The sequence below is a fragment of the Euprymna scolopes genome, chromosome 24, assembly GCF_053919585.1.
Source record: "Euprymna scolopes isolate OS-2025 chromosome 24, ASM5391958v1, whole genome shotgun sequence".
NCBI classification, from domain to species: Eukaryota; Metazoa; Mollusca; class Cephalopoda; order Sepiida; family Sepiolidae; genus Euprymna; species Euprymna scolopes.
In genome coordinates this window covers 6,924,202-6,951,976 of record NC_136505.1, presented here as the reverse complement: position 1 = coordinate 6,951,976, position 27,775 = coordinate 6,924,202, and the positions used below count along the sequence as shown (strand labels likewise).

General features: G+C 37.6%; 1 protein-coding gene across 7 annotated transcripts in view; it reads right to left on the bottom strand.

The window, feature by feature from the left end:
- The window catches only part of LOC145246571 (cytosolic phospholipase A2-like), a 594,967-nt gene that overhangs the window by 453,237 nt on the left and 113,955 nt on the right, over nt 1-27,775 (bottom strand). For all 7 annotated transcript variants that reach the window (XM_080108182.1, XM_080108180.1, XM_080108179.1 and 4 more), the window contains exon 3: nt 24,729-24,846. The gene's annotated coding sequence lies outside the window, so the exon portion shown is untranslated. The remainder of the gene's footprint in view (nt 1-24,728; nt 24,847-27,775) is intronic.

Below are 27,775 nucleotides of genomic sequence, written 5' to 3'. Positions count from 1 at the left end.
CTGAGATAGGGAATGGAATATAGAGAAGCTATGTGTTGCGCTACCAGCTACGTCTGTGTGATAAGAGAATCCTAGCCAGTTACTGTGGTGGACATTGAAGTCACCAAATACATGTATTTGTGCGCTAGTATCGAGGGAGAGTGCTATATCTATGCTGTTATGAAAAATGAAACGGTATCATTGTAAGATACTGCCCCCTCTAATTGCTGTAACATGTAAACAAAGGCCAGATGCATGTTATGAAACCTCAAATTAAGCCACACGTTATTAGCGAGACGAAACTGGGTTTGTACATAATATATTTGGTGCTAATGCAGAGAGTGATCCGCGCTATTTTTTAAAATCGTATTTTCACGTTTAATAAAAGTTTTATATGTGTTTTTATTCAATTGTAAGGTTAAAGTACAGAATAAGTACAAACCAACCTCCCCTCCCCATGTGAAGAAAGGCTTTTTAAATAATAATGTTATTATTTTAGCACGGGCCACTCTCTGCATGAGTACCAAGGCTTTCTAAATAATAACGTTATTATTTCAGCGCGGATCAGTAAGTGCACTGGTACCATTTTATATTATACTTGTTAGGTGAAAGTACAGAAAACACTCCCCGCTCCCCATATTAAGAATGCGTTTCAAAAATCATTATTTCGACACGGTTCCTTCTCTGAAAAAGCATCAAAATAAATACCAAAACAACCCTAACCCTTACCCGAAACACCCTCCCCATGTTAAGAATGGTTTTTTTAATAATAACGTTATTATTTCAGCACGGGCCAATAAGTGCAAGAGTACCTCAGATTTGTATAAAAATATTAAATCTAAGTTATATATATATATATATATATATATATATATAATATATATATATGTATATATATATATATATTAAATGACAATTCCTTTTTCTAAATAAATTATTTTATTACGACATTGTTTTAACTAATATAGTTTCCTGAAAAACTGTTTTTAATACATAAAATACTTGAATCTTTATATTAATACAATAGCGTGTGTGTTATTTTCTGTGTCACATTAACTTTTTTCTTCCAAGTGTCTGTCGTTTAATTGTTATGCCTTTCCATTTCTTGTAATAAATAATTTTACCAATAATTCTTCATCAGTTTCGGTTTCAGTTTCGATTATAGCTGAAGGAACTCAAGTTATATATACATGCATTTTTTTTCTTTATAAGTTTTGGTTTCGGTTTCGATTGAAGCTGATGCACCCAAGCCATATGGATATATTTTTATTTTTCAAATCACAAGTTTATAATATATGAGAATAATTCGAACATTGACTTTTATAGTAATATACACGAAATCTGAATAAATTAAAATATCATATTTAAGCATATTTTACGACCAGACTATGCTGGACGTCTCTGCTACCTTACCTGCAGTTTTAACAAAAGAATTACAATAATATCAGAGTGTCTACATTTACGCTGAATATTCACAAAAATGCCAACATCAATATATTACACATGAAAGAGTTCACTGTGGAATTTCCACAGGTCCCGCTAGTTATTATTATTATTATTATTATTATTATTATTATTATTATTATTATTATTATTATTATTATTTGCAGTAGTAGTGATATTTAACTATTTCGTAAACAACTTTAATTTCTTTCTTGGTTGAAGACTCGCTAGCGTTTTTCTGTTGTTTTCAGATCAACAAAGTTATAGCAATTTAAAACAAATTTCAATTTAATGGCTACTTCATTCAACCGGTTTGTGTGTTATTCGATATGAATAAGTTCCGGCTGTTATGTAGCGTGGTGCGCCTGGTGTATGTACATAAACAGCGTCTGTTTAATAGATGTCTTATTAATATTATTAAATATACATTGAGTCGTTTAGTTGTTAAAACGTTCTTCTATTGTTGTATGTAAAATGTTCATTGTTTGTGCGACTGTTTCTTTAGAAATACACGCAACTAACAAACGTGACACATAAACTTTCATAGCTTTTTACAATCATACGATAGCAATATGCCAGCTTGTCTCATACCAAAAGGATAACATACCTTCTTATTGGTCCAAACCATAACAAAACGCCATAACAACAAGTTATATTTTACCTGGGTTTTATTCGTCTTATGGATTCTCTTGTCGGAATTTGGCACGCTGAGTCACTTTCTACATTTTCACTTCTGCTTCCAACAGGCTCGTTTACGCGCCCGATCACTAACTTAATTAGCTTGATCTCTACTAACTAAGCTTGATCACTGCTTACTAACAATTACATCAGTAACGCAGACCAAATCATGAGTCGTTCACGTAAGCTAAAACAGTGATTACTTAACTAATCAAATTCCAATCTCTTTTAAAATTCCTAAATCAATTTTGTTTATTTAAATTCTAGGGTGAATTCATGACTATACATCCCAAGCTGTAAATTCGCATTTTCCAAAATCTAATTGTTTTATTTTTTTAATAATAACTGACCAGGTTCTCGGCGTTTTTCAACATACTAATAAATTATTGCTAATATACAACTACACAGAGAGAGAGAGAGAGAGAGAGAGAGAGAGAGAGAGAGAGAGAGAGAGAGAGAGAGAGAGAGTGTGTGTGTGTGTACGTGTGTCAAACTGAAACTAAGCATTACATCTTTCATAATGAATAATATTTTTAGTCATAATATCACTACATTTTCATTATTATTTATGTCATTATTCGCCCAATTATTATTACTACCGGTTTTACAACTACTGGTAGAATTAATAAACAGCATCTCATTGTAGGTAGAAAAGCCGCTATCGTTTCTGGATTCATCCGCAGTAGTAAGATTTTAAAACAAATCTTAATATTACTGTTATAAAATGGGACCCCATCTAAGCAGACTAGAAGTTTTAGATTGCACATGGATATAGATTTTTAAAACCTGAACAAATTTTTAGTTTGAGAAGTTGTTGAGTCCAAAACCTGTTGAACACAGCCGCAGACGGCTGGTGTGACAGAAAAGGGTCAGGGAGTTACGTCAAAGAGATTAACGGCTATTCACTTGTAGCGGGGCCTTATTTCATGGGAACGCAGTTTGGCAAGATTTTGAGATCACGTTCTGGGATGAGATTTGGAAAGCGATTTTGTAGTCGGTGTGTTCTTAGATACGAGAGAACATATACATAGTTTAAGATGTAGCAGGGATTTAGGACTCCCAAGTCTCAGTATTACTATGGCTAATTTTAGTTGCAGGATAACTGAATATTCGATTTCAACTTCGAAGAAAATGTCACATACATAAACATAAACATTTTATCTATTATTGTTCTTATTATCATTGTTCTACTTTTTTTTGTTTTAATAATAGCAATATTACATTTTCATTACTATCATTGCCATAACTATTATTATTATTATTATTATTATTATTATTATTATTTATAGGATTATCAGACAATTATGGTACATGCATACGTATTTGTTTATTAGTCACATGTGTACTTATCGCAATTTCTGTTTCTGTTATTTTCAGATCTTGATCATTGTTTAATCAACGAATAAAGATTGACAAATAGAGCAGACCCTTATTTATGATCAAGATACAGTGACAATCGCAACGATGCCTGCAGTACGGTGTCCAATCCCTGATTGTGATTACATCACTGACGACCTGGATCCAGCTATCGTCGCAGCACTCATCACAGCTCACAGTGCCGTTCACAGATCTGCTCCGATTGCTACTGCAACAATGGAGAAAGTCAAGCGACCCACTGTAACCGCCGCTTGCACAAGCGAGGACTGGGCATACTTTCTATCCCGCTGGACAGAATACATGACTGCAACAAAACTGAACGGTCAAGACAAAGTTATACAGCTGCTCGAGTGTTGTGACGAACCTCTTCGCAGAGACCTCACTAGGACAACAGGTGGCAAACTAGCTGAAAAATCGGTGGACGATATCTTGGCTGCCATTCGTAAGCTGGCTGTTCGTGAAGAAAACACAATGGTAGCCCGTGTAACATTGCATAATATGCGACAAGACCGTGACGAGTCAGTCAAAAACTTCAGCGCACGACTCAGGGGACAAGCGGACATTTGTAAATTTGTTATTGATTGTCCTAACTGTGACGCAAAAGTGAACTACACAGACGCAATTATGCGGGACGTTCTCACACGAGGTGTTGTTGACCCTAACATTCAATTAGACCTGCTTGGTGATAAGAATCAAAACATGTCCTTAGAGGAAGTATTCCAGTTCGTCGAAGCTAAGGAAGCAGGAAAACGATCAGCATCAAGGCTACTTGATTCACATTTGGTTGAAGTGGCTAGTTCATATAGAAAATCAAGTCAAACGCCAAGCACAGACAATCAAGTAACGTGCTCTTACTGTAGTAAACACGGCCATGGCGAGAGAAGTGTTACACAAATACGTAATACTCGGTGTCCTGCTTATGGTCATCGGTGTGAACTTTGCCATCGAGAACATCACCTTGAAAGTGTCTGCCGCAGCAAGAACTACCAAAAACGTGAAGCACAACCAAAGACACGAAACTATGACAAAGAAATTGCAGTGTTTGATTCATTGTGCACGTTAAACTCTTCTAAGTCCCAGAAGAGACAACAGCAAAGTGTCCCACTAGATCATCACGTTTACGACAGCATGACAGACACATGGGTACGCAGAAACTCAAAGCCTCAACCATTTGTGAACATCACTGTGCAAGCCCTTCCCGAGGACTATTCAGCCTTCGGAATTGAGCTGTCAGCTCCGTCAGTGTCTGCAAATATACCTGCTATGGCTGACACAGGATGCCAGAGCTGCCTCGCCGGTCTAAAAGTGGTTCACCGCCTTGGAATGTCTGAATCGGACCTTATTCCAGTGACAATGCGTATGTGCACCGCAAATAATGATGGAATCAAGATCCTCGGAGCCATGATACTTAGATATTCATACACAATCAACAGTACTAAAGTGGAGACGAGGCAAATGATCTATGTAATAGACTCGTCAGACAATCTGTTTCTTAGCAGAGAACCTTGTGTGAATCTTAGAATCATTGGCGACAACTTTCCTAGAGTACGGCTTCCACAACACCATGCAACAGCCATTCAAGGAGAGAACAAAGCACTATGTGGTTGCACTCTTCGCCAATGACCACCCTCGCCTCCGAGTGCGCCACCATTCCCACCAATAGAAGAGAATCGCCAAAAACTACAAGAGTACCTGCTTGATTACTACAGGTCTAGCACATTCAACACACGTGAACATCAGCCGCTGCCTCTGATGGATGGACCACCAATGAAACTTATCGACCCCGACGCTGAGCCTCTCGTTCACCATACACCAGTGCCTGTCCCGCTACACTGGCGAGACGCAGTTAAAAAAGGCCTCGATCAAGATGGACGACTAGGTGTTCTGAAACCAGTCCCCATCGGAGAACCTGTCACATGGTGTCATCGAATGGAGATATATGCAAAAAAAGAATGGCCAGCCTAGACGTACAGTGGACTTTCAGGCGCTCAATGCTCATGCCACCCGTGAGACACATCACCTACCGTCCCCATTTTTTCAAGCTCGATAGGTGCCTAATGGCAGGTAAAAGACAGTCTTTGATGCTTGGAATGGCTACTACAGTGTCCCTCTACGCAAAGAAGATCCACATCTGACAAAATTTATAACACCATGGAGGAGATACCGATACAAAACGGCGCAACAGTGTTACATAGCTTCGGGTGATGGCTACACAAGGCAGTATGACAATCGTGACTTATATTCCAAACAAGACAAAGTGTGTTGATGATGCCTTACTGTCGGCTGACGACCTACATCAGAGCTTCTATCAAGCCGTGAACTGGCTTGATGTTTGCGGAAGAAACGAGATAACGCTCAACCCCAAAAGTTTGTCTTTGGAGTAGATGTGGTCGAATTCGCAGGCTTTGAAATAACTCTCAATGACGTCAGGCCCTGTCGTAGATATTTACAAGCTATCATGGACTTCCCAACCCCGAAGGTCATCACTGATGTGCGATCATGGTTTGGCTTGGTGAACCAAGTCTCATACGCATTCAGCATGACAGAGCGCATGTTACCGTTTCGTGATCTTCTGAAGCCAGGCACTCCCTTCCAATGGAACGAACACCTCCAAACACTATTCGATGAGTCAAAAGCTCAGATTGTGGAAGAAATTGAAGAAGGTGTCTACATCTTTGACCCCGATAGAACCACATGTTTGGCAACAGACTGGTCCAAATCGGGAATATGATTCTGGGTACTATAAAAACACTGTGCATGTATCAAGAGTGAACCATTCTGCTGCCCAACTGGATGGAAGATAACACTCGTGGGTAGCAGATTCACCCACCCAGCCGAGTCCCACTATGCACATTGAGGGTGAAGCACTGGCAGTGGCAGATTCCCTAGACAAAGCCAGGTATTTTGTGCTAGGCTGCAGAGACTTGATCATCGCTGTTGACCATAAACCTCTACTCAGGATATTTAGTGATCGATCTTTTGAAGACATCTCAAACACCCGCCTGAGAAACTTGAAAGAAAAGACACTAAGGTACAGGTTCCCAATGATCCACATTCCTTGAGTCAAACATCGTGGCACAGACTGTCTCTCACGCCATCCAACATGTGATGCAGAGAAGCTTGTCCTACCCGATAATACAGCACAAGTTCACAATCACAAACATGCCGGGAACAGTCAACAGACTCAACCAAACCTCCAGCACCACCAGATAGGAGGCATAGATGAAGGCATAGTCTCAGCTGCAGTCACATCCCTGAACGTATTCGACCTAAAGTTAGTGACCTGGGAAAGAGTCCGTACGGCCACAGCCACAGCCAGCGACCCAGGTATGCTGTAGCTGAGTGACCTCATAGAGCAAGGCATACCGGAGCACTGCCATGAGGTACCAGAACCACTGAGACAGTATTTCCAGTACCGTGAAGGCTTATCAACTGTTGATGGGGTCATCTTGTACAAGGATCGTGTAGTGATCCCTCCTTCTCTCAGGCAAGAAATACTGGATGCTCTGCATTCTGCTCACCAGGGAGTCACATCCATGACAGCTAGAGCCGAAATATCTATATTCTGGCCAGGAATCACTCCGGACATATCTACTCTTCATTCAAGCTGCTAACAATGCAACCGTAATGCGCCATCAAATCCAAGTGCTCCAACAGTTCCACCAATGAGCTCGGATTATCCATTCCAGTGCATTTGTGCAGATTATTTCACCTACCAGGGGCATCATTACCTGGTAGTCGTGGACAGATATTCAAATTGGCCAATTGTGGAACAATCAGCTGTTGGAGCTAGTGGACTCGTGACCTGCCTTTAAACGGATCTTTGTGACTTACGGGATTCCTGATGAACTCGCATCTGATGGCGGCCCGGAATTCACAGCCACAACGACACGACAGTTTCTCGGTGACTGGGGAGTGCACCACATACTATCTTCAGTAGCATTTCTTCACAGCAATTGCAGAGCAGAGGTAGGCGTCAAGAGAGTAAAGCGCCTTCTGATGGACAACGCAACTTCGTCTAGTAACATTGACACCGACTCGTTCCAACGGGCTATGCTACAGTACAGGAATACACCAGAGAGGCACAAAACTCTCTCCAGCCATGTGCATATTTGGCCAACCAATTAGGGATTTCATCCCTATTCCACCTGGGAAATACAAACCTCATCCAACTTGGCAAAGCACATCTCTTGCTCGTGAAGAAGCATTACGAAACAGGCATATGCAAAGTGCTGAGCGGTTATCTGAGCACACCCACAGACTACCGCCATTGTCGGTCGGAGACCATGTTCGGCTCCAAAACCAAATTGAGCCATTTCCCCGCAAGTGGGACAAGACAGGGTGGTTGTCGAGGTTCGTCAGTTTGACCAATATGTTGTGTATGACCTTCACCTTCACCGAGGTGAACGATTTATATGACCTTCACCGAGGTGCGCGACTTGACACACAAAAATAAACCGCCTCTTAATCACCTGCTAACGCACGCGTCACTGTAACGTCCAATGACAACAACAACAACAACCTTCACACTCGACCTGCCTTTATACCACTATCTCAATCCCTTCTCTTGCGCATGCGCCTGTAGATTCCTGACAACTTCGAGACTTCCGCTTATAAAAACCCAAGTTTTGTTGTCGCGCATGCCTATACAAGGCACAAACACGAGAGCGTTTGTTGTGTTGGTAAGTACTACATTGTGCGCATTGATGGTTCGAGACTGGTTACTCTGCGAAACAGGAAATTCTTACGCAAATATATTCACATGCAGGTTAAACCAAAGAGACTCACCATAGACTCGGATGTAGGACTACGCCAACCATCAGCTTACATGCCACAACCTGTAGTACCAACTGCTGTGGTTCCGGGCACAGCTCCAAGACCTAGCATATCTACGCCTGTGAAATATGTCAGTAGGCTACCCGACAGGTCACCCCGGCTGCAAACTCTACAACCAGGGTACCATCATGTGAGACGCCTGCACATATTCCGGTGCGCCAGAGTAGGCGTCTACTTACATACACGGAGCCACAATCCCCAGATGTCAGTCCACTAGACCTTCCTCTTGGACCCCTCGGGTTGAAACGGATCATGTCCCGTCACCAACAGTTGAGGCTACACCTACTCCGTCAAGACACTCCAGCCGTGTGAAACATGCCTCAGAGTGGCAAAAGGACTTTGTTATGTGAAAAAACACATGACATTCATGCACTCTTAGTGCACATCAGTTGATTCCTAAGTACAGTGGGATCTACCCATTTACACTATACCCAACAGTTCCATATGTTTCTCTGTTTTCAAGTTTTATATAAGTCTTTTTCAATCAGTAAGTCCAGCATCTCACGTCAACATACATATGACTTCCTTACTAAAAGACTTGGGGGATATAGGATTATCAGACAATTATGGTATATGTATACGTATTTGTTTATTAGTCTCATGTGTACTTATCGCACTTTCTGTTTCTGCTATTTTCAGATCTTGATCATAGTTTAATCAACGAATAAAGATTGACAAATAGAGCAGACCCTTATTCATTTATTATTATTATTATTATTATTATTATTATTATTTGTGTTATTATTATTTGTGTTATTATTTGTATTAACATCATTGCCGTTGAAATTTATGGCTATGGTGATAATGTTAGTGAAGGGCAACCTGACAAGCAGCAAAGTCCCACCCCTTTACTGTTGAGGTCCGTAAATGCAGGAAAGCCGTCTACTATAATAGTTTATTCCCGCCGCTTTTTCAACATGGATTCCCTCCCAGTTTCCTGCTTCCCTGGATGTGCTCATATGCAGATGTTTAAATGTAATGTGAACAGATATCTCGTTAAGTAACACCCTAAAATCATCTCTTAGAAATACTCCTACTGTCTATTGCATTGATTGCGGTGAAAAAGAGTAAAAAACGGTTGTTGTTTGCACCTTTCAATCATATCAATTATTTCTGTTTTTCCAGTGTCTGCATTGAAACAACTTAATAGGATCGATGAATCGAACGTGTTGTTTATTCATTCGTATGAAATATTTTCGTACATTGTTTCGGTATAGCTACAATAAATTATACCTCCTCGTCCTCGCCTAAAATACATAAACTCTACGCAAGTACGTTTTTGCGTGTAATGTATATGTACGTGTTTCGCTAATTGATTCAGTGTTTGTATTATTTGGTTTCTATCGAATTCGGAAATTTGAACGAAATTTTAACGGAAACTCTTATTTCAAACTTCAGGAGAACATCTATTTTACAATTGTTACTTCTCAGTTTGGGCCACCGAAAAATACAAATGCGAATTACTTGGGATTTCTATCGAGTCATGGACGACGGAACGAAAGCATGCTAACCTCGTGAAGTAAGTAAAAGGTTTCATTCGAAATTCCGTCAAGGTTCCCGAGTTCAACAATATAATCTGAAGAAGGCCGGATGTTATATAGACGGAAACGTTGTGAAAATGGCACTCACGCCGAGAACAGTAGTCCAAAGAATCTAAATAATACAAATGACCAATCATTATCTAAAAAGATCCAGAAAAGTAATTGTTCAATGTTATCTAATCGTAGATCTGTCAGTCTCTCTCTCTGTTCCTGTGTCTTACATTTTTCTAAATACTTTTCAATATTTCTTTCGTCTATCTCTCGTACGTATCGCCCGTCCTCATTCTCTTTCCCAATTACTCTCTCTCTCTCTCTCTCTCTCTCTCTTATTCATACGCATACACTATTGTTCACCATATCCACCTCTTAATACGCTCTGATTTTCACTCTTTGTATCACTTTCTCTCATTAACCGTCGTACCCACTGTCTCTGTTAACAACTTTTTACCACACACTCTCTCTTTATCATATATCCGTCCTTCTTATCACTATATTGTATTCTCTCACGTTTTTTTTCTGTATCACTCCCCCTTTTTATTATTCAATCTATCTCTCTTTTTATAATCCTATCTCTTTATCACTATACATTTTCTCTAAAACAAACCGTTCAATAAACGCTCATTTTATATCTTTTTTTCTCCCCCTCATTCCGTCTCATAGTCCATATCCCTCTCGTTAAATATTTATCTCTCTTTATTCCGTTCTTTTTTGCTTTACTTTTTTTCTTTTTCCTTTCTTTACTCCCCTTCTGTTTCAATCGATTTCATTTTATTTTACCGAATCCTTTTTTTCATTTTTTGTCGGAAATTTACTCAGGACTCGATGTTTCACGCATTGATGACCGAAAATCGGACATCGAGATTTAAGCCGTTTCCGGTTAAATGCATTTCTCCACCCGGACTAATATTCAGGTGATTATAAACGAGTTGAAGTATCTGTTATGCCAGAATAGAAGACATAATCCTTATTTTATTAACATACACCAGTTGATATCACATGCAATTCTCTGTCCTCTCTGCCAGCCAATCACAAGTAGTAACACAGTTTCGATGGCTAAATATTTTCGGCTATACCTGGTTTCTTGCACAGGACAAGAAATTAAAATAAACTTAATTTTTAAAATTATTTGATTCTAGCTGCTGACAGGCATCCTACCGGATTCCATTCACCTACGAATCTCATACATTCCAACGAGTAGATATTTTTTAAGATTCCAATCTTCACCTGCTTCAATAAATATAATTGCTAGGTAATTTTTTAAAATTCTTTTTCACGAATCTTTCTATTGCAATTATTGGAATAATAGAGATCCACGCAAGATTCCAGTCTCCTTTCTTTTCGTACATAAAACCTTGGCATTTCATTATCGTTTCCCTCTCAGCCCTGCACAACTTAACATCATTGGACACACTGACTTCTACTAAGGCCGCTTCTTTCCCCTTTCTGTCCCAAATTTTGGTCACCGAATTCTTGACTTGGTTAGAAATTCTCTCCGACAATTAAGCCATGCTGTGGCATCTTGAATACCCTCGGTGTAACTGATATATATTCAATTATTAATTTACATTATCCAATGGGGAAACTACAGGGTAAAAAAATAAAATTTTCGCCATAGGAAGGAAGACATGATTCCATTTCCACTTGATGAAAACCAGTTTTCGTTTTTGTTGCATACCATTAACTAATTGGCCAGTTGTGTATAAATCCCAAGAGCGATATGAGCCTTCCATCATGTCTAAAAGTGGCACAATGGACAACAAGCGAGACCAGAAATGTGCTGCTGTACAACTCATTCTCTTTACTAATCCAAGTTATCACAACAGGACCATTGCCAGCATCTTCAAAATGCATCACTGGATTGCCACGAATAAAATGGACGTGTCCAGGATGACGAAAAATTTCCAGCCACGGTTATGGTGTTTGGTGTAGTTTCAAGTATGGGCTACATCATGCACCTCACATTTTATTTGTTTTTTTACAAAGGCATCATCACTTATCACGGCTAAGAATCCACTCGAGGATAAGGGATAAATATGTACAGTAGACGATTGGACAATAAAGTAATCGTTAGTAATGGAAATTCGGTAAATTTGTTAACTTATATGGAACGGCTAATCCAAAACTTGTTTACGTTAGACTTGAAGACAACCATATTTTTGTCAGCTGGAAAGCAGGAAAACGGAAGACAATTCCATAGGCGTGCAGTTCTAAGAAAGAAGATTTGTTCATAGCATCTACGTTTAGGTTTAGGCACAGATAAAGAGTGAGGGGAATTATTGATAATGTTTACAGCTAGACGAGTGTTTCTTGTGAAAGTTTGGCGAGAGGGGACCATAGATTGGAGCTCAGTCTAGCACTTGCCATGAAAATAACGATAAAGCAGAGACAAACTCGTGACATCTCTTCTGTGAGAAAGAGGTTGGAGGGAAGAGAAAAGGACACCTCCTACGAGGCTACGAAGTCTATTTTGAACTCTATCAAGTCAAGATAAGTCCTTTCTAGCAGCTCCTGTCCAGAGCTGGCAACAGTACTCCATCTTTGGACCTACCTGGCTCTTATATAGATAGAGAATTGCATCAACAGTGATATATCTACTGGATCGATAGAAGGATCCCACCATTTTTCAAGCGGACCCCAGCATTAATACTGTGAACTTCTGATTTTTGCCCATCAACCACTACTCTTATGAGAAGACATTTCCAGCTATACTGTAGCTGGAGATCTTCTGAAGTAAACCTTTATGCCATACTCTATCAAATGCCCTTGATATGTCAAGAGCAATGTCCCTAGAAAGGTAGCCTCCGTCGAGAGATTCGCTAATCCTATGAGATATAACTGTAAGCACATCTGTTGTAAATCTAGCAGACCGGAAACCATATTGCATGTCACTAAGAAGGTTATTTTTGCTGAGATGGTTGATTATTTCTCTATTTAACACATATTCCAGCAACTTACTCATGACGCAAAGGACACTTATAGGCCTGTACTGAGAGGAAGATGAGCGATGACTTGAATTCTGAAATACAGGGCATACTGATGAAATTTTCCAGGGTGATGGGAAGCAATTCTCCTTAAGACAACGTTTAAACAGTTTTGTAAGGATGGGCGCTAGTTGTGGTTGAAGTCCATTGAGTACTGTCATTGGAATACCGTCATTGGAATACTACGGACATTAAATTTGTATATAAATACGCTAATTTAATGTTCGTAGTATGTGATCATAAGGGCTGTGACAACAGCATATTCTTTTCATTGTTCTGACTCTTGAATATATATCCGTTAATATCTTATATGTTTTTATATAGACTAAGGTGGTTCTCGGTGTATTGACTGTGTCTTACTGTGTCGGATATATATTTGAGAGTCAAAAGAATGAAAAAATATTCTGTTATCACAGCCCTAGTGATCACCTTTAATCCTTCTTTTTAATAAATAGGATCTTCCGATCACCCAAGACGCAATGTAAAAAAAAAAAAAAAAAAAAAACGAAAAAAAAAATGATGCCGCTTTTGGGCAGTACGTGAAACAAAAATATTGTTTGCGGTGAAAATGTAATAAATTACATTTTCACCCCAAATAAGGAACATTGTCACTTTGTTGTAGGGGGCTACTATCAGGGACATAAGCATCAGGGGTACTGTGTAGGGAGTTGGGCAGCAAGATGTCGGTTCACGTTACACTTGAACTTCTGCATGTTAGTAAAGTTGGGGAAGCAGGGATGCGGAAGCGAATTCCAAAGTCTAGCTATTCTGGGGAAGAAACTACTGGAGTAGAAAGATCTCTTACATTTAAGGATCTCTACTGTGAAGGGGTGAGATTTAGCTACTTGTCAGGTTTATCGAAGGTATTTACGTCGAGGGGGCACAAGTGCTTGCAGTTCGTCAGAGCATCTACCGTTAACGTACTGGCAGAACAGGCAGAGGGATGCAACATTTCGTCGATGGGACAGAGGCTGAAGTTTAGATGACAGTTCAGGACCTATTAGATTGGCGACTCTCTTTTGAACCTTGTCTGGAATATTTTTTTTTTCTGGCTAGGACCTAAGGGTAGTGTCGGTGGACGTGCATACAATTGAAATATGTCACACATTCCTAAAATTATATTGGAGATAAGCCGTAATAACCAGATATATTCTGACACTACATCAACCAGATTTCTTAAATAATACTTTTACAGTTTTAACAAAACGGCTACAATAAGTCAAGATCAAAGTGTAGTATATGTTCTTCAGATGCGGCACTTCAATTTCTCGTTCTCTTTCAGTGTGGGAGAAATCCTTCACGACTGAGACAATTTTTATTTTTGTACCTTTTCTCCACGTTAAAAAACGACCCTGGTGTCTAACTCTGTCCCGTGGGGAGGCATTGCAAATAGGTACAATAATATTGTAGGGTCTCCATTCACGCTGAACGTCAACAGAATACTTAGCAGCAATATATTACATATGAAAGATCCAACTGTGGAGTAGTAGTGTATTATTTGTTCTTCTGTAATGAGAAACTCTTCCTAGGGATTATCTTCTTTTCTTTTGGTGCGTAGTATCTGTTCCTTTCTTATGGGACTTATGTTTCCCGTCATTACATATTGCTTAAGGATCATTCCAGGCATTACATATACTTGTAAAGTGTAGTATAACATATGTTCACGTGCGATCCTATCACGCATTATATCATCCATTGTGGGAAGTAATAGTACAGTATACGGTTCTTCGTCATGATACCTACGTCCCACAAATGACTCTATCTTTTTTTTGTAGAAATACTCCCGGGTGTTATCTTCTCATTACAAGGGTAGGATAGTATATTTTGGTTCGGCGAAGTATCAGTCAACCCCGGCATCATCTTCTATTTTGATGGCAATGTATCATATGCTTGTTTCTTATTATACTAGGCCTTATCCTCGAATGTCCTTCGGGCCGTGATAAATGATGAACTTCCATGTAAAATAATCCTCCGAGGATTACCTCCTCTTATTTGCCGGAGATAATCTAGTATTTATTCTGTGGTCACAATATGCCCCCCTAAGATTTACATTTCTTTATTTTTAAAAGGAAAGTACAGTACTAGCTGGCAGCCGGCGTTGCCTGGTCGTACAATACGCGTAAACATGATATTTTAATACATGCAGATTGTGTATGAATTATTATATAACCAATCCTCTATTAATTTTTATATATTACGAGGAATAATCAGCCCGGTGGCTAATTTGTAAAAAAAAAAAAAAAAAAAAAAAAAAAAAAAAAAAAAATAATAATAATAATAATAATAATGTCGTTCATCAAATTCCATCTGTGTTTGTTTACAGTATCACATCAGCTAATATTTGGGTTTGACGATAAATGCCCTGGATAAGTCACTTCTGATTAATATTTAGTTTTAAAATATGCAAACGAATAAATAATTTGCGGCTATTTTAAATTGCCCTCTTTTATCGTAAGTTGAACTCATTAATAATAAAAAAAATGGTGAGCTACACCCCGGTTTGAACAGGGCATCATTCAATTTATAGTCTAGTACTCTACCACTAAGCTATATCTCCAGATTATAATAAACCTGCTTTTGTTAAGAAGAAGTAATAATTTGCTGCGATTTTATTATGACATTTACGGTGTAACGTAAAATATTCCCTGGTAAGATTTTTTCCTTTTATCTATAATAGAGAAATGCTGTTTGTAAGAATTGATTTTTTTCGGTTTTCTATATTTATCGGATGAATTTCTTTACAAAACATATAAGAACACTGTCAGGTATATAAATTTCACACACATAAACAAAGTGGCTTTCATATAAGAGTAGAGATTTGTTCTGTTATCGTTATGTAATCTTCCCTATTCGAGGAGGAGACGGGTAATCTAGTGTATGTTAATTCGCCATAATACCTCTTAATTTGGGAGCCATAATATAGTATCCATTAGTAGACATTGCAAAGGCTGCTTCAAAAAGGTGGGTCTCCTCTATCGTGTTAGAAGATTACTTACACCTGAGAGTATCCTGTATCTCTATAAAGTCATTTTCTTCCCAAGTATGGAGTATTGTTACCACATCTAAGAGAGAATTCAAAGAAAAGTATTCAATCGAATAGATCCCGTATTGTCAACTAAGCTCCAACCACTGCCCCATCGCCACAATTTGCATCCTTATGCTTATTTTACAAGTATTTTAATGGAATGCGTTCTAACAAAATCATCGCACTTTTGCCCCTCCTTGGCGTACATACTCACGACAAACCCGTTCAGAAAAAAAACCCCGCCCCTTTTATTGTAAATATTTCTTAATGCCGGAAAGCTTTTTCCTCTAGTAGTTTCTTTCCTTAAGATTACTAGACTTTGGAATTCCCTTCCCGTTACCTGCTTCCCTTACTTTACTAACATACAGAAAGTGAAATGCAATGTAAAGCGACCTCTCGCTCATCTCCCCTAATCCCGTAAACATGGCTCCAAATAGTAGGCTTTTCCGTCTAAGTGATGAAGTGTCTTGTTCGGGGGTGATGGGATAAAAAAACACTATCCTCCGAGGAATTATCTCCTCCTTTGGAGTGTATTGTAATATATGTTGGTTTGTTATAATACCATTTTCCCAGACATAACTTCTTCCTTTTTGGTTGATCTAGCGTATTCTCTGTTTTGTTGCCATGAGACCTTTCCAAACATTACCTTTTCTTTAGGTGGAAGAAACGTATGTCGACAATTGTCACAATCATCTGTTCATTAGTAAACCTAATACTTACTTTATACAGTGTGTCCCCAAATCAATCATCTATTTTTATGCTAATTTATATTAAAAATCGATGGTTTATTTTGGGACTCCCTGTATATACGAACCAAAGCGATGGATGCATATTTTTGCTAGTAAATAAAATGGAAATTATAAAGTAAGCTTTGACATTAACGTTTTATCTGTGCAAGAGTATACGAATTTATATATTCGCTTTCACTTAAAAAAAAGAAAAGAAATACGGATAAGGCTAATACATTATGCATTTGCAACAGAATCTCGGTAAAAATTTATTTTTCTGTTTTAGAATTGCTACGCCATTAAAGATAATACGTTTGCTCGTGTCGAAGTATAAAAGAACAAATATAATCGACTTTTTTCTTTATAAAGTTCCTTTTTTGACAGAGGCAGTTGTAGTTGTTTTGTTTTACGGCATATCAACCCTTTTCAGGTTATTTAATACTGAATTTAGTAATTTTGGAAAACATATGCATTAAGGTCTTCATATTTTAAAATATTTATTCCTGGTATTTGGTTTGGTTGTTTTGTTGTACGGCATAAACCTTTTTCAGGTTATTTAATGCCGACTCCATAAAGTTTGAAAACAGGTTTCCATGTTCTTTATATTTTCAAATATTTATTCATGCTGACTAGTTTTTTTTTGTTTTTTTTGTAAAAGAAAATCGTTTTTCTTGTTTTTGGCTTTGCAAAAAATGATTGAGTTTTAAAAAGAGCAAGAAAAACAATTACATGATGCATTTTAAGTTAGGAAGGCCGTATCTTCAGATAACCTGATCTGTTAACACCAGGATTTTTCACAGAGGAGAGAAGAGACACGCCGACGAGCGAAAATCTGACGAATAGGTTTCAGCATGTCAACCTCAATAAATACTATTTCTTCTTTATTCTAATTCATCAAAGAAGCATTATTCCATTATGATTGCGCTTGTATAGTCCGAAACTATCTTCATACTTATAATAGAAATTTAGACATATAATACGGTGGCATTCGTCCTAGGCGGGATGAATCGGCTTCCCCTGAAGCAGGATGTTTCATGGGAATATCAAATTCACAAGCGGTCCTCAGTCTCTTGTACATCCCAATCAGAGAAGATGACAATGTACCCCTACCTACAGCGCCTGGTATTCTGAAATAGTTATTCATCTGCTTCTAACCAGGCTCAACGTCGCTTAAGTTCGGTGATCTAACGGTAACCTGTTGTCAACGTGATTATGTCGTATATCCATAATAATGAACACAAGTAGATCAGTATGCTTTCTTTACATTTACATCTCTTTCTACGATAGTACACACAAAGTATTTCGAAAAACCGCCAACGCAAGAAAGGGACGGAGAAGATGCGTGGGAGGGAGAATCGTGGGTGGTTTCTGATGCATTCATAAAATAAATGAATCTGAGCAAATCTTAGTTTTTCTCAAAAACCGTTGTAGCCCTATAAAAAAAGACGAAACAACAGGTTTAGGTAGAAAGAATATATTGTACAAGAATATGAATAAAAAGAAAGTTTGTCGGTATTTACCGACTGTTTATTTAAACAGTCTGTACTTTCCCGAAACTATTAAATCTCGATTTTTTTTGTAATGGTAAAAAAAAAACATTATGAACGAATGAGTTCTAATATTACCCCCTCCTAACCAAGTACCTGTTTTTTTCTAGGGCTGTTTAGCGTGTCCGACTGCTTTCTAGGGCTGCACACACACACGCACGCACACACACACACATATATAAATAAGGGGTAATTAAAAGCTACTTAAAGGTTATATTAAAAAGAGTATCGGTAAAATATATATGGGAATTACATTCATATGTTCAATATATATATATATATATATATATATATATATATATATATATATATATATATAGTAATTTATAAAATATATATGGCAATTAAGCTACACTGAATATTCTGCGTTTCATCCACTATACATTTACTCACACAAAATTAATATACGACAGTATAAATTTATGCTTAAAATTTAAGTATTTACTTCAAAAGTGCTCAATACGTAGATAGATAGTTAGTAAGTTATGAAATATATATGGCGATTAAGCTACACGGAATATTCCGCGTTCATCCACTCTAGGACTCTTCAGGCTTATGCGCTAATTTTGTGGTTGTCTGTCGTTTTTATTAGTGCACCTTCTATTCACAACATAAAATTTACTCTAGGACAACTGATGTAAGAGGCTGTAACGAGGATCATTGACAAACAATGACCTTTTAGAAGTTGCTGGGACGACACAACTGGTGCATTGCAACCGAAAAAGATGACTTCGAAGGGGACTAGAGTTTCATGTATCTATTATCAATAAAATCGCTTATTATCAATAAAAGTGCTCATTATCAATAAAAGCGCTTATATGAAAAGTCTGGAAAATTTTTGAAAGCATCTCGCACATATACACAAGAAATATTAGTCTATGATAGATATGAAAACACACCCATGCATACACATGCATAAACACATGCATAAACATATGTATAAACATATGCATAAACACATGCATAAACACATGCATACACATGCATAAACACATGCATAAACACATGCATAAACACATGCATACATAGAGAGGAAGAAGGAGAGTAGAAGATCGCAAAGTAGATATGTGTTTTAGAAGATGGTACGAAATATATTGTTTTATAATTTCTCACTTTCGTTTATTTTGACTACGATTCTAGCTTTCATATCGAAGTGTATTTGTGTTGATTTAGATTATCAAATTACTTCGTGTTTTTAATTTAATTAGTAAAAATGGGGATAAATTAAGAATAATTAAGGACAAACCTTTTTTTTATTCTGTAAAACAATGTTATTATAAAATAAGAGTCAAAGAAAACAATTAAATCGCCGTCTATGCAATTATTAAGTCGGTCTGATGTTAACACGTAGATAAACAATACATTGAAATATCTCGGTCTTTAGTCAATCGAAAAAGAGGCACTGCCCAAAATGACTGGCAAAGCACAAATAGTACTACTAATGGCACACACACTGAAAATAAGTGAATTGTTTTGAACTCAAATGTAAAATGTCTGATAAAAGCATTTAATATCATATAATGATATAATAATATTCTTATCAAATGAAATTCTATACGTATATGTCACTAATTCGAAATGCATTCATATATTACATCAGTGCCACTGTTTTAGTAATAGGTAGCAGATATGTGGTTTTGGTAAGAAAAGAAAAATATGTATGAGTTTGAGTTCCACGACTTTACTCAAAAATCTGCAGCGGGATGGGACAGCGAATAGTAAATCTCGTCATGTGAAATATTTAAAACTATTCAGATCCATGAAAATTCAACGATGAAATATATTAAATCAACAAATAGTCTTGCTAAGCTGTCATTTTTTTGGTAACTAGATTGGCATTTAAAGCCAAATTTCACGAAATTGGTTATTTTCAAAGCAGTTGGCCTTCAAATTTGTATTTGGCTTTTCTCAAAGAGTAACGTACGGACAACCAAAGGAAAGAACAAGTTGATCGTCAAAGAATAAGTTGTACTTTAGAACTTTAAAAGTTTATAAAGCAATTGTCACGTCACATATAGCAGTCATATCATAATGTGCTCTCCACTTATATCGTCAGTTTCCAGTTGCGTTGGGCTTCTCCTTACCACCGGAAGCAGACAGTGGGACTAAGTAGAGGTGGGGTTGCGATTGGCAACACTTGATTCATAATTTCATGCTTACGAGACTAAAAGTACATGATAAACACACATTTTATACATATATACATTTATATATATACATGTATATATATACATATATATACATATATATATATATGTATATATGTATATATATACATATATATATATATATATATACTTACATATATATACGTACTATATACCGATACTCTATGGCTGACTGGGATAGCTTCCGTACATTCACATCTGATTTACCTCTGCACTCCATGTTTAAAAAGGAAGTGTTCTCTATAGTATCAGATCTGACCGAATGGTTAATTGCAGGCATAGACCAATTCATACCATCTAAAAGATTCCAACAAAAACCTAACAGCCAGCCATGGTTCTCCCCAGAATGTGCTGCTGCTATCGCGCACAGAAATCACTTTTTCCATAGCTACCAACGTAATAGATGCACTGAGACTAAAGCTGCTTTCAGGACTGGCAGCAAACACTGTAAAAGAGTAATAAAAAATGCAAGAGAGCTATATGCCCAGTCTGTTAAATCCAAGGTAGCTGATCAGCGGCTTGGATCCCACCAGTTTTGGCAAATAACAAATAAGATCCTGAACAGAAGTGTGCGTTCTATCCCAACCATTATCAATGGACCAGAGGTCATCTCGTCAGCGTCAGACAAGGCCAAACTATTTGCAAAGAACCTTGCAGCTAATTCTACCCTATGCGACGAAGGCCATCAACTCCCCATATTTCCTCCTATAACACAAAACAAGCTAGGTAACATAAAAATATCCGTGCATGATGTCGCCAAGCTAATCAAGAACCTACATTCCAGTAAAGCAACTGGCCCTGATGGCATCCCAATTATAGTGTTAAAAATGCTTCAACCAGAACTTGCTCCCATACTTACGAAACTCTTTAAGGGTTGCCTTAAGGAGAAGTGCTTTCCGTCTCCCTGGAAGACCTCATCAGTTTGCCCTGTATTTAAGAATTCAGGTAATAAGTCATCTCCCTCTCAGTACAGACCAATAAGTCTCCTGTGTGCTATGAGTAAGTTGCTGGAATCCATATTAAATAGAGAAATAGTCAACCACCTCAGCAGGAACAACGTTCTTAGTGACACACAATTTGGTTTCCGCTCTGCAAGATCTACCGCAGATGTGCTGACGGTTATATATCACAGGATTAGTGAATCTCTTGACAAAGGCTTCCTTTCTAGGGCAATTGCTCTTGACATATCAAAGGCCTTCGACAAGGTATGGCATAAGGGTCTACTTCACAAGATTTCCAGCTACGGTATAACTGGAAATGTTTTCTCAATCATTAAATCATTTCTCTACGATAGGCTCATAAGAGTAGTGGTAGATGGACAAAAATCAGAGGCCTGCAATATAAATGCTGGAGTCCCTCAAGGGTCAATCCTGGGTCCAACTCTCTTCCTGATCTACATCAATGACCTCCCTAAACACATACTTAAATCATTCGTTGACATCTATGCTGATGACACGACCATATACGGCAACACTTCGAAGGCTGTAAAGTACAAAGTTATCTCTGATTCTCTCTCCTCTGATCTCGAGCGCGTGGTTCAGTGGGGGAAGACGTGGCTAGTTACCTTTAATGCATCCAAAACCAAACTCCTATCCTTACATCATCAAAGCTCTGATCCCCATCTGGCATCAATTGGGATGGATGGCTCTCGTCTGGGTGAGGACCCGTGTTTTGACAAGCTTCTGGGTTTGACCTTTACTCCTGATCTGAAATGGAACACGTGCATCAAGTCTGTTGCCAAGGTAGCTGGAAAGATGGTGGGATCTTTCTACCGATCCAGAAGATATCTCACTACTGATGCAATTCTCTATCTATATAAAAGCCAAGTACGTCCAAGTATGGAATACTGTTGCAATATCTGGGCAGGAGCTGCTAAAAACAGCCTATCCTGCCTTGACAGAGTACAAAATAGACTTCGTGGCTTAGTGGGGGATGCCATTTTCTCTACCCTGCAACCTCTCTCCCACAGAAGAGACGTTGCGAGCCTGTCCTTGTTTTATCCTTATTTCCATAGCAGGTGCTCGTCTGAACTCTAATCTCTGGTCCCCCCTCGCCAATCTTTCACAAAAACACCCGTCTAGCTGAATCCACTTTGAAAAATTTCCCCCACTCTTTATCTGTGCCTAAATCAAAACGTGGATTCCATGAACAAAGCTTCTTTCTTAGAACTGCACGCCTGTGGAACTCTGTTCCGTCTGCCTGCTTCCCACCTGACTACAACTTGGATGTCTTCAAGTCCAACGTAAACAAATTCCTAATGAACCGCCCCCTTAAAGAAACTCTTCATCAAATCTCCACACTAACGTACTGTACTTGCAATAACCCTTATCCCTGAGTGGTGATGACTGTGTAAAAAAATACGATAGATCTTTACGCCGATTTCGATGTATGAGCTAAGTTGCTCAGAAATCCACATTGAAGATTTATTTAGAGTGGTATAGGCTTTGTGAAGAACCAATCACGCTTTTTGATACAACTGTAATCTTTGTCGGTGCAATGACTACTGCAGGTGAGAGCAGATAGTAGACGTCAGATTTTAGATCTGAGTTCTTACTTCTAGATGCATATTTTAACTAAGACTGGGGGTGCATCTGTTAGTAACTTAAAGGCACCTCAAGATACTAACCTGGACATTTCTACGTCTCGACATAGTGCATACAGCGCCTAGCCTTCCCAAATGGTAACCCATGAATGTTTGTCGATTTGTTTGTTTGCAAACAAACTACCAGCTCGAGCACTGTTAACGCAATGGATGAATTTTTATTTAATAGATATTCGGCTAGGGAAAGGTTATAGTCTGCTTAGTTGTGATGCAACGAGCAGTACTGCCGTATGTGGATACTTATAATAATGATAAGTTCAAAAGTTTAAATTTTTGTAAAGCACATATTATTCACGCTCATGTGCACGCACAGATATTTTTTACAAATGTCTTAGTGTTGGTGTCCAAAAATGTCCCTAAGAAAAACTCGGAAAGCAAAGGTTGTTACAAGTAAATAGAGAATAAGAGTTGTAGTACTTAGCGTCAATACTACGAGATACGCCACACACACATTCACACTCACACACAAATACACCTTCACACACGTACACACACTCACACATACACTCTCACACACATACACACACACGCACTACGAGCATATTACCTCTTGGAATAGTAATACCGTCTAGAAGATTTCATATTTTGTGCATGTGTAAGTCTCCACAACCCCCCCTTCTGTTAATATCTTTTCCTTTTCGGGTTGATAGTCAGTAGGTCGGTTATTTTTCTCTTTCTGACGCACCGTCGCTCTGCTTGTGTTGGTTGAGTTGGTTCGATATTGAGCCCTTCCAAAATCCCATCGATCGGCCCTTCCTGTACGGGTAATGTGTCGCAAGTGTAATCTGAGTGACGTTTTTTAAACTGGTTTTGCTGGCATTTATGGGTATGTCACGGATCTTGTATGATATATACCATGATGCTACAATTGATTTAAGATCTGCGTTATCACCCTTAGTTCTAAATCTCATCCAAGTTCTGTTGCGCAAATTCAGTCAATTTTATATTTCCACGTTTATATAAAGAAATTGAAATGTAAGAAGCTACTGTAGCCGAACCATGAATTTGTCAATCCTACATGCTGTTAGCTTGGTTTTTACTTTATTCGTTACGCTTAAATCTATTTTTATTTGCATTTCGAAAACGTTTTCTTTTCTACTCACTTGTTCTAGTCGTAGCTGCGATATTTCCAGACGTATTTTCGAATTATTTTGGACATTTTCTTTGGCGTCATTATTCTTTTAAACGTCTGCTTTCTGTATATATCTACTTTAATAAATCTTTAATAGTTTTTCATAGACAACTTAATTTGAAAGGTATTTTATATGATACGTTATTGTGCCCTATCGATGTATATAATTCCGACTAATCTGACAAGTAGAAACATCCCCACCCTTTACTGTAGAAGGCCCTAGACGCCAGACAGACTTCTACTCTAATAAGTTCTTCTCTCGGACTGCTAGACTTTGAAATTCCCCTGTTTACTAACTCTACTAATCTGCAAAAGTGTAAATGTAATGTGAATAATTATCTGGGTGCGCAACTTCCCACACTTCCATGATAAATATGACCCCAATTAGTACTCGCTTACGTTCCAAATGACAATGTACCTTGCTTGGGATGAAAAAGAGTGTATTCACGAACTCGCATCATTTGTACCTCCTCGATGTATATAATCCTGACTAATTTGCCTTTTGAAATTAAGATTTCTGCTTTAAGAAATAAATAGATAGATAGATAAACCAAGCGATACATCATTACGAAGAATACGTCCACCAAATTATTTCTTCGAAAAAAAAATCGGCTTCTTTCATTTATTTTTTGAAAATCAGATATTTTCCTCATAAATCTAAAGATTATAAAAAATAATTATGTAAACTTACTTTGTTTTATTGAATCGTCTGCAATAATGTCGCCGCCAATGTTTACGTTCGAGTATAATGTTATCCAATTCACAAACGATGCACCTGAAGAAGGCCGGGGCATATATTGGTCGAAAACCTGTGAAGATAACAGCCACGATGATTTGACACAATAATAAAAAATAGTAAGAATAAAATCAATAAATAAATTATTTTGTTTTTGTGTGGGAGGAATTGGAATTGAATGGCTACTCTTACGACATTTATTTGACATTCGTACTTCATTTCAATTCTAATTCGAAACACGCCTGTTTTGTTTTTCTAATGAAACTGTAATCAATGGTTCGACTTCTAATTACCGACCTTATTTCCGTTTTGGCAATTTAACTCGTAAATCCGGTGACAAGAATCTTTAACTGTTTTGCATAAACATCTTAGGGTGAGAACTTTTACTTGTAAAAACATACATCAAAATTTTTAAACAATGTAAATTAAAAGGGGTTTTGCAAGTAAACATCGTTTCTTAACTTTTGTCCAGTAGCTTATTTCGTTTGTTCATTTAATTGCTATAAATTTAACGTGGCCATTACTTTTAACTCTGTCGTTACACTTTAAAACTCAGGGACCCACACGTCATCCGGAATCGCTACAAAGGAACAAATAAACAAATAAAAAAGGAAATAAATAAAATAACCGAATTGGCGCCTTTTTTACGTGCAAATGAAATGCATTTATTCGTAATTCTTTCAAAACAACGCATTTCATTATCTTGCAAAATTCTATTCGCACACACGTGTTTTCAAAGCCTTTGTCCTCCCCGTCTTCGAGCCGACCATTAGCCAGCACCTTAAGCCCCTCGACTTCACACGTTCATCTTGCTAGGCTGGCAATTTGCTTCTCCTTTCGCCCACATGGTGTATTTTCCCCGTCTTTTTCTTGTGACGAAAGCCCGAGCATACTTGCTGATTTGCATACGTGCTTTAACGGCTGTTGTTGATAATATTTTACCAAATAAGCTGTCCTTCCACTGTACAAGTTTGTAACTTTGTGTATTATTTATGTATTACACTCTAATCTTTATTCGGTAAAAATTTCATTGCTAATTAGTATTTTATTTGTCAATGTTTTCGTTCTTATATTGTGAACGCTACTATATATGTATGTATATATATATATATATATATATATATATATATATAAAGCTGAATGTGTATGTGGGGGGGTCTGGTCACGAATAGGCTCCTATATAATTGACTATTTAAAAAAACTGATTACACACAATGATAGAAGATGTATCGAGCCACAGTAATGGGTATGTTTAATCTGGCAGAACGGTGGTTCATTAAAATTGTGGGATCTGCGTTCGCGCCTGGTCCACAAAGTATGGAAATAAAAAATTAAAAAATATATAAAAACGTTTACAAGTGTTTTTGATATAGATGTATATAAGAATATTTTGATAAGTATGTTTTAACTTAAATATGGATGGCATAATAAAATTGTGGGGTCTGCGTTCGCGCCTGGCCTCCATAGAATGGAAATAGGCACAAACTTTAATAAAGACTTTTCATACCTATCTGTGTAAGTATAGTTTGATAATCATTTTTCAGTTTGAAGGAATATGGTATAATAAAATTATGGGGTGTTCGTTCGCGTCTAACCTCCATAGAATGGAAATATGTCACAAAGTTTTGCTAGTATATATATATAAATATTTAAAAAACACACACACGCACGCATACACACACACATATGTATATATATATATATATATATGTTATATCCTTACTTTAAATAAGAATACAGCAAGAAACACGGGGTTACGGGTGAAAAACAAAGGGGTTTATTTACAACGGAATACATGTGACATAAGAGTTACTCGACATATTTTTTTATTCTCTTCCGGTCTTTTTTCCTTCTGCCTCAGTCACGTGAGAGGGTCAATATATCCATAGTTCATTTCATCTATGAAGGGAGTTTAGGTTATCCCATTACATCAACTTCCTCCCAAACTAAATTCTTCCATAGAATTTTGCTTTTACTATTTTTTACTTTTTAGACTTTGTCCCCCCCAAGGTGGTTCTTTTCCTTTTCCTCTCACTTCTCCTCACCATTTGTGTTTGCCGATTTTTAACTATCGGAGAGTTACTGGTTTCTGAGTTACTGGTACTCCATTGTTTGGAGGTTGTATATAGAAAGTGTCATATAGCACTTCCATTGACAACTCTTAGTTTCTGACTATTTCTATGTATCGGCGTCTCAGTTGGTTAATGTTTTTTGTGGAGAAAGTCTGCCCTTTTATAATGTAAATCATTCTCCCAATTCTTCTTGAGATTATGCCTTCCTCCCCTAAAACTCTTCCGGATAACTTTTTAAGAAAACCTTATCCCCGTTATTGTAAATTACATTATCCTTGATACTTTTTGTTTTACTTTTTCTCATGGGATTAACCGGTCGAACATCCGAACGTATCTTGCTGGCAAACATAATTTCAGCTGGGGATAATTTAGCTTTTGTATTTGAATTTGGTGTTATCCTAAATATTACTAAGAATTTTTGAATGCTTTTTTATTCTGTGCCGATGTTATTATTCTTTTTTAAAGCTCGTTTAAAAGTATCGACAAATCTTTCCGCTTGTCCGTTTGATTGAGAGTTAAAAGTTGGTGTTGTAATGTGTTCAATGGTCAGTGCCTCACAGTAGTGTTTGAATTCTTGACCTGTGAACATAGTGTCATTTTCACTAACAATTGTTTTTGGAACTCAATACCTCGTCCAGTGTTTTTATTGTGTTTGCCGCTGTAGATTGCTTGAATTTAAAAAAATTCTGGCCATTTTGACATACTATCTACATTACTAGGTAATAATATCTCTTCAGAGGTCCTGCATAATCGATACGTATGCGTGTCCAGGGTACATCTGTTTTAGGCCAAAGTTGCGTCCGTATGAGGGGAGATCTCGCGGCTTCTTTGCAACCTTTACATAATTTAACCATTTTCTTAATGTCCTGATCCATTCCAGGCCAGCATGTGAATCTTCGCATTAGGGCCTTCATTCTGGAGATTCCAGAA